The sequence below is a fragment of the Mustela nivalis genome (genome assembly GCF_964662115.1).
Source record: "Mustela nivalis genome assembly, chromosome: 9".
In the NCBI taxonomy this organism is placed as follows: Eukaryota; Metazoa; Chordata; class Mammalia; order Carnivora; family Mustelidae; genus Mustela; species Mustela nivalis.
In genome coordinates this window covers 19,143,372-19,156,212 of record NC_139028.1, presented here as the reverse complement: position 1 = coordinate 19,156,212, position 12,841 = coordinate 19,143,372, and the positions used below count along the sequence as shown (strand labels likewise).

The 12,841-nt window shown below is 53.8% G+C and overlaps 1 long non-coding RNA gene across 1 annotated transcript in view; it reads left to right on the top strand.

Annotated features, from left to right (window-relative positions):
- The window catches only part of LOC309840508, a 32,928-nt gene that overhangs the window by 9,249 nt on the left and 10,838 nt on the right, over nt 1-12,841 (top strand). The window contains exons 4-5 of the long non-coding RNA XR_014298636.1: nt 8,286-9,391; nt 9,727-9,915. This is a non-coding gene — a long non-coding RNA (uncharacterized lncRNA). The remainder of the gene's footprint in view (nt 1-8,285; nt 9,392-9,726; nt 9,916-12,841) is intronic.

Sequence of the window (12,841 nt, the reverse complement as noted above, 5' to 3'; positions counted from 1 at the left end):
TGCCAAACTGGCATCTGTCACCTTACATTATTGTCCTCTTCCATTTAGGTCCCTGCCTTGTGATGCTTTAAAAAAAAAAAAAAAAAAAAAGAGGGAAGCAATCTGTGGCAAGGTTCCAAGCTTCTCTTAATTGCAAATTCCCTTAAGTACCACTTCCCGGGAGCTACAGACCCTGTCTGCTAGTCAGGACGGCCTCAGCCTGGCTGATTTTTAATAGGCACGTGAACATTCTCAGCCTCTTCGAACTTTCCCTTTTGTTCGCCTGCAAATCCTGCATGTCCTCCTCTTGTACGAGGGATCTCAAATTATTGGAATGAACCTGCCCCTTTCTTTCATCTTTACATTAAAAGGAGAGACAGAGAAAGGGCGTAAGAGAAAAGCAGAGAGAGGGACCGAGAAGTTGAGGAGGGTTGGGGGGGGCACAGGAACTTGAGCGCCGAGGATCAGCATTGGCGAATAGGGCTGATAGAGCAGCAGAGGACCTTGCAAGGGGAACAGATGTTGAAATGCTTCCTACAGACTCACTGCCTTGAGGCTCCTCCCTTGCTCCGCCCCTGGCCCAGAGCGCCCCCCCCCATCCTTGAAGGGTACACACTAAAGGGTTGCACCTGGCACAACAGGGGGCTTTCAAGAAAGACCAAGCTGGCCCCTAGGGCATTTGTTCCCTTGCATCAGAAGATGCTGCAGATTTTGAATATCACCTTGGGCCAAAGCATGGAGAAAATGGGGGTAGCCTGGCTCTTTCTCCTGGAGGAGATAGAAAGAAGAATGGGGGGAAAAATGAGATGCGGAAATCAACAGACAGCCTCCCTACAGAGCAGGTCAAGTAATGTTTGCGTGACTCAGTTTCTGCCTTTGTGAAATGGGTGCGAGCGTAGCTGCTGTGGAGGGGGTTCAGGGCAGCCCCTGAACCATCAGAGGTCCCGGGCAGCCATGGGAGCCAAGAGTTTGCCTGGGAGGGGGTCATTCTCCCAGGCTAGCCTGGCTGGCCCCAGGTAGCGCCTGCTGCTGTCCCCTGCAGCCAGGTGAGGGGGTGTTGGAGCAGGAGAGGTGACCTGAGAAAGCCCAGAGAGACTTCATGTCAGAAATTGCTGGCGTGATGCAAAATACGCTTGCTAAATTGTCCTGGTGCCCGGGGAAACAGTTGTACAGTAATGCAGAGAGAAGTGGAGGCCAGGAGATGGGAATTGTTCTGGACACTTCATTCTTCCCTGACTCTATAGACCCTCTCTGCTGTGATAGTCAGGCCAGTGGCCTGCCCTGTCGGGAGTCCTACAGGGCGGCCAGAGCCCCAGGAGCCAGCCCTTGGCTCTCCGAAGGCACCAGGCAGCCGAATGCCTGGGGGAGAGGCATGGCCGGTGCAGGGGTGGAACCGAGAAGGGTTAGGAAGATCCGTCCCGCTGCTGTCCCCAGACCTGCCGCTGGCTGCCAGGTAGCCTGGGGCAGACCCCACACCTGGCTGGGCTCTGGATTTCTTGGCCCCAAAGGGGAATAGCCACACCTGCTTTGAGGAAATAGAATGAAAAATGCATGGGAGAGGGCTTTGGGGATGGAAAATTGGTTTACAACAGAGGGAACGAGGTTATTTTTCTCCCCGATCCGTGGACCATCTGTGTCTGTCCTCTCTGACCAGGCAGAGAGGGGGCTTCTTGAGGGCAAGGACTGTCCTGGCCCAGCAGCCTGCACGGAAGGGGGCGCTGAGTGGGTACTTGGACAGTATTTGTTGATGTGAACTACATTAGTTATTAGGATGAAGAAGATTGTGACCACACTGAGCCCTCCTCCCTGCTCCCCCATGTCAGGCTCACGCTGAACCCAAAAGTGGAAATGTGCTTGAAATTACTCTTTACCCCTTGTGCTGGGCACCCCATCTCCTCTGTACCGTATCTGGGCAAAGAGCCGTGCCCCCCGGGAAGATGGGGCTCGGGGCCGGGCTGTGTCTGGGTAGCCTGGAGGTCATGGCAGGTTATATTCTTTTTTTTTTAAGATTTTATTTATGTATTTGACAGGCAGAGATCACAAGTAGGCAGAGAGGCAGGCAGAGAGAGAGGAGGAAGCAGGCTCCCTGCTGAGCAGAGAGTCCCTTGCGGGGCTCGATCCCAGGACCCTGGGATCATGACCCGAGCCGAAGGCAGAGGCTTAACCCACTGAGCCACCCAGGCTCCCCATGGCAAGTTATGTTCTATGTGAACAGCGCCCCCTGGAGTTGTGCATCCTGGATGCTTTTATAGCTCCAGTGCTGGTGGAGCAGGAGAGACACGTAAACTAGGCTGATAAAAGTCCTCGCTGGAGGCCCCTCAGGCCAGAGCAGGCTGGCTGCACTGTCACCATGGCGGGAAGAAGAGGCTGAAGGGGGCTGACGCCCCGATTTTGCCTTCACATGCAAATGCACTTAAGGCTTTCTATGGCTCAAGCCAAGTTGGAGGCTCTGCCTAAAACTGAATGACACCTCTTACATCCCCCCAGTATTTGCTGCCTGCAAACCCTCCCTGTGAGAGAGAGAATGGGACCCGGAGCTGGACCCTGCTGGGCCACTGCGTCCACAGTGCGTACTCTCAGCCTCCCGGAGCCCCAGAGGCAGACTCCGAGAAAATGAGGTCCACAGCAGCCACGGCCAGACTTGTGAGGAGTCCGTGAGCTAGATAAATCATCCGCACGGTGCCCCGGGCCACGGGGAGAGCTTGGTCTACACCCTCGCCCCTTTCTGTCCACACCCCACCTCTTTGTTCAGCAGCTCGGGCCCCACCTGCAGAGCGAGGGTAGGAACCCCCATCTCGGGGGGGCTGTCAGGGGGCTCAGTGAGGCCTGGAGGTGCGGCACCCAGTGTAGGGCCATCTATCTTCCCTCCTGCTCTAGCATCCTTCGGGTCTAGACCCGAGATCCTGGCTGCTGGGGGTTTCCGGTGGCACCCTCAATCTGTGCGAAGTTTCTGACCAGAAACCCTGTTCCACCCCCGGCTCAAGGAACACTGGCTCCATCTGCTGACATTTGGCTTCTCTCCCGGCTCCCTGTTCCGTCTCGGCACCACCTGACCTTGCCCTTCCCCGGCACCTCTCTCCTTTGGGGCCTCAGAGCCCCATCCCGGCCAATAATCCCGGCTCTTGGCTGCCCCGCACTGAAGGCAGATGGTGTTGAGTAATGGGGCTTCTCCCTCGGTTGGATGGGCCAGCGTCAGCCGAGCTGACTTCAGCATCACGCTGGCGCACACGGCTTTGGAGCTTAGCACTTTCTCTTCTGCCGTCTGGGTGGGGGAGGGGGAGGGAGGCAAGCGGGACTGTTCTGGAATCTTTCCTGAAGCTGGGGTGTTTGTGGGCAGATCGCACGTTGAGCCTCCAGCTTCCCTCCCACGGAGCTCCCCCGAAGACATCTCTCTTTGTTTGCTTGTAGTTCACTCTGTCAGTGTCGAGAAAGGCTTCTTCCATTTGCTTTTATATATTCATTTGAAATGACTCCTCCAATATTTAATCTTTATCAGAACCGGGAAGCCTGGTATTTATTTTGCAGGTCAGTTGCTCATCCATTTCCCTTGAGGCCTCTGGCAGGAGGCTGGAGAGCCCAACGCCCCTGGGGGGTGCCGCCATCAACATTAGTCCTGGTGACAGCAGGACAAATCAGAGCGCTGCGGGCTACCGGGGAAAGGATCAATCTGGCAAAAGGCTAATGAGGAAGCTGTGGCTGCGGCAAGAGAGGGCCTTCAAGGGTCTCCAGGCCTTCTCGTGGTGGGCAGCGTGTCCTCCGGGGGGGCCCGGAGCGAGGGCCATCTGCTTGGCGCAGGTTGGGTTCCCCCGGACTGAGGCGGCTAAGTACCGGAGTCTAACCTTGTGGGCAGGGACAAAGGGCAGCGAGGGAGGAGGTCTCCACTTCTCCAAGTGTGTGGTGTCTCCCGTGGGGGAAGGGGCCCAGCAGTGGACTCCCACAGCAGGAAGGATTTGGGTTAGACATGGGAAGGAATTGTTAGAAAGTTGGCCTTGACCAGACACATAGGCAAAGTTGTGGAGTAGCTTTCCTTTGTGGTCCTGGGACAATGTAGGAATGCGCGCGCCTGTCTAGGAAAATAGTTACCTATTTCATCTCCAAATACATATTGAACATATTGAACACCTACACTATACAGGGACCCGAGGGGCTCGTAGAATATAAAGTGGCATCTGCTTGAAAGGAAGTTATGAAGGGAGACCGGAGAACCAGGATTTGACTGGAAGTGGTGGCTCAGAGGCTTGTGTTCAGGAAAATCGGAAAGTCTCCTCTAGGTTCAGGAAGAGGGAAGGTCAAAGTCGTTTAGTGATGTCTGTTTTGAGTGTTGGTATCTGCTGGCCAGCCCTGCCAAGGGAGTGGAGTGTGGCGAGCTCCACGAAGAGGTTTCCTACATCCAGCACGTCCCCAGTCCGGTGCTGGGAACTTGGAAGGTGGGAGAGGGCATCGGTGTGCGTCTCTAAGCAGAAGCCAATCTAGTGGGTCAAAGACAGGAAGCAGTTACCAGCCCTTGTCTGAAATCCTCCCAAAGAGGGGAGCTGGAGGAGCTTCCAGAAAGGAGAGGAAAGGTGAGCTGCGGTTCTCAGGCACACTTCCAGGAGGGGCAACAAGAGGGACCCAGTAGGTCCACTGGGAACATCCGTATTCTGGCATCAAAAGCTGTTCTTGAAGAGCAGGTGAGAAAGGAGAGGCCAAGGAAGACAGCAAAGCCCAAGTGAGCCGGTTTGTTCTTCTTACTTTTAACTTTCTCTGCCCCCTTCTCTCAGAAGCCTCTGGGGCAGAGGGGGGTTGAGCGAGGGCCGGTGGAGGGGTGCTTGCAGCCCACCGGAGCTGGTGCATTTCAAAGCATCGCCTGGGCGGAGAAGCTGTTCCTGGGGATGCGCGTGCGACCCTGCTCTTGCAGGCATGTGATGAATATTTCATAGCCCAGATGTAATCCTGTCCACAATTTTCTCTCCTTCCGGCTCGCCAGCACCCCTCTCCTTGCGGTCCTCCACCTCCACCCCACCCCGGGTCCCCAACCGCTCCCAAGTCAGGAAAATCAGTCAAAACATTTATCAGGAATCGGTATGAACCAGCCAAGCGCTGTGAAGAGCTAATCTGTGCAGAGCTAATAAGAATGAACAAAGTCACCACAGACTTCGCCATGGGCATCGCTGATAAGGATTTGTCAGAAGAATTGCAGGTAAGATCTGAACAGCCCCGGGAAGTGGAATGCAAATGCCTTGCTTCCCATCCGCTCTCCTGGTGCCCCCTTGCAGCAGACTGGAGCCTTGAAGACAGAGGCAGACACTCACCCAGAAGCGGGGCAGGCAGGGAGGCGGGCCAGGACGTGGGGTCGTGCAGAACCGTGGAGGGAAACCAGCTGATCGTGCACCTGGCTGGGGACCGGAAGGGAGGGAAGGAGGAGGGAGCTCAGCAGAGCTTCGGCATTCCCTTCCATAGCCCAGGTTGCAGGCGGTGCTGAAATTCGATGGAGAAACTAAGATCCCAGGCAACTGGCAGCTGCTGAAGACTGCAAGAGGGTTTTGAAATTGCCCACCTGGAACCCAGATGTTATAGCGCTGCGGCAGCCAGAGCGAGGGCTCGGAGTCCACCAGACACGTGGGTGTGAATCCCAGTTCCGATGGTTTCTAGCTGTTGAGACCTTGAGAAGAGTTGCCAAACTTCCCTGAGCCTCATTTTTTTTTTCATCTGCACAACTAGTACCAGTACTTCATCAGGATGCTTGGGAGAGGGAAATCTAGGAAGTCCCTCTGGGGCTCCCACACAGTAGCTATGACTTTGTTATTAGTTTTGTGGACAGTTTCGCCTACAACAGCCTATGAGCTAAGGGTGTGATTCAGTCGCCAGCAAACCTGACGGTCTCGGTCAGCACCTAGGAACTCCCCCTTGGTGTCTCCATAGCAGCCATGGAGGGAACAAGCATGGCTGTGAGCCAATAAAGCTTTATTGATAAGAACAAGAGGCCAGCTGGTTTTGATCAGGGGGCCATAGTTCCCCACCCCGGGTGTCACTTGCCCTCAAACTATTTCAGTGGCATGTCTTAGGGACTTCAAAGGGGGAGACCAAGGGTCAGGCTGCCTTTGAGCCATCAGGCTTCCTGTAGAGGCTGGAGGGAGCTGGAGGGGTGAGACCCCCAGTTTGCAGAAGCTGTTTGATAGGGCGTGGGTGGGGGCCAAATTCTAATAGATCTCGGAGAGATTTCCCTATAAATGAGACATTACTGTCCTGACTGTGTTCTATGTTTCCCCTCTATGCATCTTCGCGGCAAAGTTTATTGTGGGGCTGATGCACTTTTACTGCATCTCCTAAAAGTAGACACATTTTCATCTTTTTCTTGAAATACATATCGTTAAATCTCTCTACCAATTCCTTCTGGCTTATTGGACTTGGGAGCAAGCTGTGAAGAATGATTTGTTTTCAGGCCACAAAGCCACCCCCAAGACAGGCCTCTGTCACACCCCTACAGCCACCGGGGAGAGTGGAGGTAGGCTGGGCGGGAGGCTTTGGTGAGGGTTGTAAATGAGGTTTTTGAATAACATCGGTGTCCTATTCCCTCACATGTTTTAAAATCAGGTAGTTCTCTCAAGTGCTGAACTTGCCACTCTCCCCGCGCAATAATATTGTCCCGTGTTTGTGTGGGACTTTACGGCTCAGAAAATGCTTTCAATCCGTGTATTACCTCTCGGTCCTCACCACCAGTCTGTGAAGTCAGCAGATAGGGGCACATCATTCCTGCCCCCCAGAAAGGATAACCGAGACTCCGAGAAGCTGCTCTGGGATCCTAGGACACTTGTCCCAGATCAGGAGAGGTAGCAGGGGGCTGGAGGGCCTGTAGGCGAATATGTCCCTTGAAGATGTCAGGTCGTAAGCTTGGAAGCCTGTGAATGTTTTCTTATTTGAAAAAGGGTCTTTTTTTTTTTTTTTAAGATTTTTTATTTATTTATTTGACAGACAGAGATCACAAGTAGGCAGAGAGGCAGGCAGAGAGAGAGGAGGAAGCAGGCTCCCTGCTGAGCAGAGAGCCCAATGCGGGGCTCAATCCCAGGACCCTGGGATCATGACCTGAGCCGAAGGCAGAGGCATAACCCACTGAGCCACCCAGGTGCCCCTGAAAAAGGGTCTTTGCAGATGTGCTTCCGTGAAGGATTTTGAGATGGGCAGGTTATGCTGGATTTTCTCGGGTGGACCCTAAATGCAGTCAGAAGTGTCCTTATAAGGAGGTTACACACACACACACACACACACACACACAAGCCTGCACATGCAAACACATGTGTGCCCACACGCACACACAGCAGTGTGAACACAGAGTAGGGAGAGACTGGAACATGCTGGCCTGGACGGTTGGAGTGTTGTGGCTACAAGCCAAGGAGTCCCCGCAGCCCCTGGAGGCTGGAAGGGGCAAGACACAGACTCCCCTACTGGAGGGACTCCTGGATTGCAGCCCCTGTGGTGTTGATTTCAAACTTCAGACTCCTGGAATGCCCAGCGAATCCCTTCCTGTTGTTTTAAGCCCCCCAGCTGGCGGCATCTGTTGTAATCACAGCAGCCACAGCACACGGGCCCAGGTCATGGAGCAGGAGCAGGGAAGCCAGTCCGTGTCCACGGGGAGTCCAGCTCCGGTCTCGCTGCTCCAGACTCTGCCTCGCCATTCAGCATCCTGGGGAAGGGCTCCTCCCTCACAAGAAGAGTCAGGTCCGTAGAGATGATGCAGAGCTCAGGCAACCAGTGGATGTGGACTGGGCCCTCACTATGATGCTTGGAACCGTGGGCTTAGTGGAAAATTGGAGGCTGCGGTCCATGCCCTCAAGATGTGTGCGGGCTGGCCAGGAAAGCAGGGCGCACGGGCAGGAAACAATTAGCAAATGGAACAGGACAGTGCGTGACCAGGTGCCTGCCTGTGACACATGCCCTTTAATTCCCAAGTTCGTCAGGCTCCTTCACAGCTGGAGAGTGCTCTGGTTTCCCTGTGGAGGGTCCGGGCAGAGAACCCAACTCCCCACAAACCCCGCGTTCCCCCCAGAGATGCTGCAACCCTTTGTGTTAAACGGAAAATGGGCGTGGAAGCACTCTATAAGGAGAGTGAGAACAGATGTGGCCGTGTCCAGGCAGGACCAGTGACCACGCACCAGCTGTCCTGCCTCCTGGGCTTCTTCCAGGGATGGGGATGGGAAAGCTGGCATTGGGTGTGGTCTGAAGGGGGGGAAGGGGGGGAGACAATAAAGAAAGAGTGGAAAGGAAACAGAATTGATTTCTTGCATCTAATAGAGTTTTTCTCTTTTTTTTTCTTTTCTTTCCTGAAACAGCATTTGGCCTATGTTATAAGACACTGCCGGAAGCCGCTCCAAGGAGTTGGAACCTACTGCAAAGAATGGGTTAGGGGACTAGGCTTCATTGGCATCCTGCCCCCCAGCTAACAGCCTTCCTCCCAGTGTTCCAGGGAGGGGCTCATTGTTACCCAGTGATGGCCACCCTGATGTCCTCCCCCTAAACCCCAGCCAACTCGGAGACCCCACCCCTCTGGTCCACCTCCTGGAAAGTGGGCATAACTTCTGGTAGAAGCCAAGGTGTAAATATCCTAATTGGCATCTTAGTAGGAGCAGAAAAGCCCATTGTTATGGAAGAGAAATCTCCCAATTCCCCAACAATTAATCTTTGGCTACGGGAGGCTCGTGCTTACCATATCAATGGGCTGGGGCTCTGGTGTGAGTTGAAGAAGGTAGGGGGGACAGTGACAGCAGCAGGTGAGGCAGCGGTCCTCTCTGAGCTGGAGAACCCCCGTCCTCATGGGGTCAGTGCTCCTGCCACCCCCTGGAGGGTGTCCCCACCGTGAGGACAGCTGCTGGTGGTCCATCCCTGGGGAGGCTACTGTGGCGGAGGACTGTGGTGGACATTGGTTGTTTCGTTCCTTTGTGGGGCTCAGCAGCATCCCAGATGCTTTGCTCATAGTATGGGAATTTCCCCATCATCTGAGTCTTGGTGGGAGGCAGAGTGTGCTTTCCTCTAAAGGAATGGAAAATTCCAGCTACTTGCTTTCCAAGCAGGGCTGGCGTATGCCCCTGGCTGGGCCAGTCTGGCCCTCCCACCTCAGCTGACCCACGCAGGAGGCAGGTGTTGGTGGCGGGAACAGATGATTCCGGGGATGGCCGCTCGTGGGACTGGTGGGTGGTGCTGTCCAAGGGACAGGAGTTCTCTTCTGTGACCCGATTTTGCTGGTGCTCCTGGCCGCAAAGTCGATCGTCCGTTCACCCATTTTCCAAGTCTCATTTCACGATGACCTTCCTGATAACTGGGAGGCACTGGACATCTTTTAAATAAAATCATTTTCTGCTTAAATCTGCCAGAATCAGTTCTGTTGCTTGGAAATAACACATCTGACGGCAACAATGCATCTTATGGGACAGAACAAGAGGTGAGGAGGGAAATTCAGATTTCTGCTTTTTTTTTTTTTTTTAAGATTTTATTTATTTACTTGACAGATGCAGATCACAAGTAGGCAAAGAGGCAGACAGAGAGAGAGGAGGAAGCAGGCCCCCTGCTGAGCAGAGAGCCCAATGTGGGGCTCGATCCCAGGACCCTGGGATCATGACCTGAGCCAAAGACAGAGGCTTTAACCCACTGAGTCACCCAGACGCCCCAAAATTCAGATTTCCGGAGAGCCAGGCATGGGCGAGTCTCAGGAATCGTTTCATTTGATCCTACAAAATCCTTTGAAACACTTACTGAATTATTTCCTTTGTTTTACAGATGAGGAAGCCGTGGGCTCAGAGCCTTACTCACCAGCCAGTGGCAGAACTGGGTTTGAAGCCAAGCCGTGCGGTCCCGCCTTCGGGTTCTTGCTGGGGGCCACGCTGCTCTAGGTGCCTTGGCTAAGCAAAGCAGGTTTCCACCTTATGGAACATGTCCTCCTCTGTCTGGATCACTGCCACTCCTCTGGTAAGGCTTGACAGACACTTTTCCTGGGACCTTCTTTAAGATCCCCTAACCGTGGGTCAGACTCGATGCCCCTCCTCTCTGTCCCCACAGTTCTGCGGCCATGGGGGGCTTTTCCTAGCATGGATCCTGTCCTCCGTGATGCTGGGTGCCCATCATTGTTTCCGGAGACTCTGAGGGACCAAGAGTGAGGTTTTATGTCACGGGGTCTTCTAGCTTTAGCATCTGACACAGTGCCTCACCCTCCTTTTGGTGCTCAATTCATGCTTATCAAATGAAATTAGTAATGATGCAAGTCTGGGCAACACAGATAAAACTGAATATCCCTACAAAATTGTTCCTTACAAAAGGCACCATCTGATCGAACAGGGGGAAACCCCCTGTGTGGGTGTGTGTATGTGTTTTTAAAGATTATGTTTATTTGAAAGAGAGAATGAGAGAGAGTGACCATGAGATGGGGGAGGGTCAAAGGGCGAAGCAAACTCCCCACTGAGCAGGGAGCCCGATGTGGGACTCGATCTTGGATCATGACCTGAGCTGAAGGCAGTTGCTTAGCCAACTGAGTCACCCAGGTGCCCCCCTTGGTGTGTGTGTTTTTTTTTTTTTAAGATTTTATTTATTTTATTTGACAGAGAGAGAGATCACAAGTAGGCAGAGAGGCAGGCAGAGACAGAGCGGGAAGCAGCCTCCCTGCTGAGAAGAGAGCCTGATGCCCTGCCGGGACACTGAGATCATGACCTGAACCGAAGGCAGCGGCTTAATCCATTGAGCCACCCAGGCACCCCCCCACACCCCGGTGTTTTAATGGTAGAACCCAGAGGCAGGAATGATCAGTCTTTGTGTAGACCTTTTTTCTAATCAGGCCATTCAAGGTCAAGGACCTATTTAAGGCTCCAGGCCCCATCAGTGCCTCCTTGGGCTCATTAGTGGACACCTGTTGAGAAGCTAAGTAGTGATGGGGTCTACACCTGACCTGTCTCCGTCCTGTCCCACCACGGGCCTCGTAGTGGGCCTGTATGCTTGGCCCTATCTACTGGATGGGAAATGCCCAGAGTGGGCTCCACACCTCCCGTTTCCCACCAGTACCTCCCCCATGTGACCCAGCTTGCTGGATTCTTTGGGAATGTTAGTTTTAAGAAAAGATATCAGGGTAGAGGTCAGCAGCCTCAGGTGGATAGTGAAGGTGGCTGGGCTGGTTCCCTTGGCTCAGCAGGGTCCCCAGCTCCCGTGAGGAGCTGTACTAACAAACGTGGAGTGGGAGAGACGTCTTGCCTGTAGGTGGCGCTGCTGCAGCCACTTGGCTCCAGGAGGCCATGTTGGTATTCCGAACCCCCTGGATCAGGTGAGTCCTCCATAATCATGACTCAGAAGACCATTCCGGACCACCTGTTCGGCATCAAGAGGTGGCTTTGTGAGTTAGCTCTTGCCTGAGGGAGCTTCCCTCCATTTCATTATAAAACTCGACTTTCTGTGGCCCAAGGTCCCCACCTGCCTGGAACTCAGCTGACTGAGGCGGGAGTGGACTGCCCTTGGATTGTTCTCATCACTAAATAATTTCCAGCCAGCTACGCAGGAGCCTCGGAACCACGCAAAGTGTTGTCTGGAGAAATCTTGCCCAGATATAACATTGAGACAACATTTAAAACCTCATTTAAGTGAACACAAAGAGAGGGCTCCTGGGTAAAAGAGACTTAATTAATCTCGTTTCTGTGTAGATACTTTTAATTAAATGTAACTCCACATTCCTTCCAAGTAGATTGGAAGGGCCGAGCAGCCTTGCAACTTGGTGGGGTTGGGTGGAGGGAGGCCAGCAGGTGGGTTCAGGCAGTCCAAGATGCCGTGGAAGCCAGAAAACCCGGGATGTGGCCCCGTGTCCATCCCCCAGGCTCAGTGTGATTCCAAACCTCAGTCCACCTGCCCGATCATCTCTTGGGTGCTTCCTTGTCCCTTTATCCCTCAGCTTCAACTCTAGCACAGGTCCTTGCCATCCTTCTCCTAGATTAGGACAGTCATCTCCCAACTTGTTCTCCTTCTCCCCAATCCCAATCCCTTTCTTTCCCCCAATCCCACCCTGATTCATTCAGCTAATGACCTCCCCAACTTCCACTGGGAGTTGACTCTCCTGTTAATAACTCAAAGTAACTTCTGCTTTTCTGATGAAAGAGAAGCTCTCGCTCTTAGTGTGGCCAGGATATGGCATCTCAGAAGACTGGTGAGACTTAGGAGTGACCATAGTGTCTGGAGGAGGAAACAAGGTCGGGGTGGGCCCAAGGAGAAGTGGTTCTGGGAAGAGAGGAACCACAGTGAGACACGCCAGACAAGTCAGCCTGAAGAGTCGGGGCATCGCCGGGGAGTTCGGACCTGAGACCATGGGGACTGCCGGGACTAGGAGGAGGCAGAGTTCCCACTACAGGTGAAGCCCAGGGAAATTCCATGAGGCCAGGAGCGGTTAGGCCCAGGGGATGTCTGTGGGATAATCAGCTGTCGTGGGTAGAAAGAAGGGGCCTGGGTCTCCTGAGGGGCCTGGTACACTATCATTTTTGCTCAACAGCGGGCCGGATGAAGTAGATCCAGGGGAGAACTTGAAGGTTTTAGAGAATGACAGAGACCTTTGCCGAATGGTCCCTGCTGCCATATTGGATTGTGGCGTGACTGGGAAAGAAGCATGCGCCATCCAAGCCCCTGGACTTGGGGACCATCTGAGATAGAGGTTAGCCTCTCCTGGCTCCTCAATAGGTATCCTGCCTTGAGGGATGCCTAGAGGAAAAAGAAATGTGTGGACCTGGACCATACTCAGCGCCCACGGCGAGGGCCCCTGCAGATGGCTCCATGTGGATAGGGCCACCTCCCAGCCTCATCTGTGTCCCTTGGCTCTTCTTAGTCCCCATAACCCTGAGGCGGTCCCCGATGACCAGGAGAAGCAGCACCT